At 33.5% G+C, this 2,429-nt stretch overlaps 1 pseudogene across 1 annotated transcript; it reads right to left on the bottom strand.

The window, feature by feature from the left end:
- Positions 1–406: 406 nt before the first annotated feature.
- LOC149235338 (serine carboxypeptidase-like) lies at positions 407–1,581 on the bottom strand (annotated as a pseudogene). Its single transcript, XR_016268282.1, has 4 exons — positions 1,535–1,581; positions 1,135–1,393; positions 837–970; positions 407–750 (listed from the first exon to the last, which is right to left on the bottom strand). The product of XR_016268282.1 is annotated as a serine carboxypeptidase-like (transcript).
- Positions 1,582–2,429: the final 848 nt, after the last annotated feature.

Below are 2,429 nucleotides of genomic sequence, written 5' to 3'. Positions count from 1 at the left end.
CTTATAAAGGGATAAGAGGCAAAAAGAGGAAACAGATCTTATTCAACAATAAAATAAAGAACGAACGAGAAGAGAAAACACAAGCCCAACCACATAGCCTCCATTCAAATATAAGTAGACAATACTGGCAATCCGTTGTATGATTGCAAACAACATACATGTTTTCATGTCATTGTCAATAAAATTGAATGTAGGCTAAGAGCATCATGCTTTGAATTCCCCGAGACTCTCTCAACCAAATATTTTTGTTGAATTTACAATTTCTTTCATCCAATTTACAATTTATTTCATCCATTAGGACATCAGAACATGCTGGAATAAGAACACAGGACATACTATTCATGTTCTTGAATATAACTTTAACACCATTTATAATCATAATTCCACAAGGCTTGGTAAGCAATAAGAAGCATTATTTCTATACAGTTAAAAAGTGGCCATAAAAAGATTTGACACAAGTTAGCAATACTGATGGTCCCAATGGACAATTATTTTGCCAAATCAGAAAATACACATCTTTGGGGATGCACACTACTGCAAATCTAGAAATATTTACATTAATCTAGGTGAAGAGAGCAATTCTCCTAGTTAAGCAGATAACTAACTCTCGAAATTCTTCTCTGGCATCTCCGTCACTGTCCTTAAAATTTGAGAATTGTCGTCAGTAATACTTCCTTGTGTCCAGCGTTTTAACATCTCCAAGGCTGCTTTTGGCTGATCCATTGGGACCATATGACCTGCATCATGAACCTGGTGCAGCAAAATAGAAGATTCCTTAAGGAAGAAATTATCTACTTGTACAACAAAATCAAAGATGATCATCGAGTGCCTTTTACCTTGAGAAAACTGAGTGGTCCATAACTGGTTATTAAACCTGCTTCCTTATCGTCTACAAGGAAGGATTTTGTAGGTGCCTTCTTGAAATTCTCACTTCCAGACCAATCCATGGAATTCACCCATCTTTAATTGCCTGAAAGACACATAATTTGAACAATTAACTTTTCAATTTTGAAGATTAGACTGACAAGCCTGAAAAACACAACTGCAAATAAGTTAATAATAGACTTAACACCTAAATCATAAAGTCATTGTCCAAAACAAAAACAATATGTTATATGTATACAATATAATTACCTAACCAATTACAAATGAGATCATATTCTCCTGCATAAACTAGCAACTTAACACCATCCTCCAAGAGTATTGGAATGCCAACTTCCATATTCCTCATCCAGTCAGTAAGCATAGCTTCATAAACCAAGGGGCTACAGGAGACAAATTTTCGGCTGCCAACCCCCACGACATCCCTAACGAAACCCTGGTTTAAGTAATTCTCCATATTTGAAAAATCATAGCACAAGCCACCATTGCACTCCTTCCGAACATCATAGTACTGCAAAATATAAAACAAAATAATGAAAACTAATATCGTAAGATATATAAAACAACGATGAAAAACTATATTTTAAGATACAAAATGCTGATAAAATAAACATAATGTCTGGTTGCACAGTATTTAGAATTTAAGTCTTACATTGATATTCCCAGCTAATGCCATAATGGAATTGAAAATTGAGGTGCACACCAAATATGATGCAAAGAATGTGACAGTCCCTTTGGTACCTGGCAAGTTATCACACCGGATATAATCAGAACTTACATTAAGAACCTTCGATAAAGGATCCAGCATAAGATCAGCCGTAACCAGTTACTTAAAACACTTCACAAATGGTAACTAAGGATCATAAAGCAAACAACATTTAGCCATCAAGCTTCTCACAATTTAAAACATAGTAACAAGATTTCAATATGAACACATACAAATCTAGTTCAGTAAACAAAGTATACATCTCATAAATATGAAAATATGCATTTAGTTCCAAATTTTAATAGGATTTCAGCCCCATGAAAAAATGTTCCTTGAAATTTGATGACTAGTTTATATTTATAGGTGTCTATTTCTGAGATTTTTGGGTTGTTTTTTTACGGATTAAATGCCTACAAGCATCAAATACATGAGATATATTATCAAAAACGATAAAAAGTGGACCATACTACAAAATGTTTGTAAAAACACACAATAAACAAGAATGAACTAACTAGAGGAGGGAAATGCATCACCTATGCACAATATTTTGAGATCCAGATAAGCCTTCACTACTGTTATGGAAAACGCTTGCACAAACAACTTAAAAAATACATTGAATATTTCAAAAACCACATCAACAAACAAGCCTTCCATAGTGGATAAGTGTTCAAAGCCCTTAACACAAATTTTATGGATCGTACTTGCTCATTATGTATTGAAGAAAACACAGTTCAACCAAGAAGAATGCTAGATTTTCCATCTGAATAATAGATAGTAAGACTTGTCAGTACAACAGGGTATTATTAGGAATACAATAAAGAAAAGTAATTTAAAACATGAA

Source organism: Pinus tabuliformis, chromosome 8 (assembly GCF_031772625.1).
Source record: "Pinus tabuliformis cultivar Carrire ecotype Pingquan chromosome 8, CPIR1, whole genome shotgun sequence".
NCBI lineage: Eukaryota > Viridiplantae > Streptophyta > Pinopsida > Pinales > Pinaceae > Pinus > Pinus tabuliformis.
Note: the sequence above shows the minus strand (reverse complement) of the source record. Positions and strands in the feature narration are given on the sequence as shown.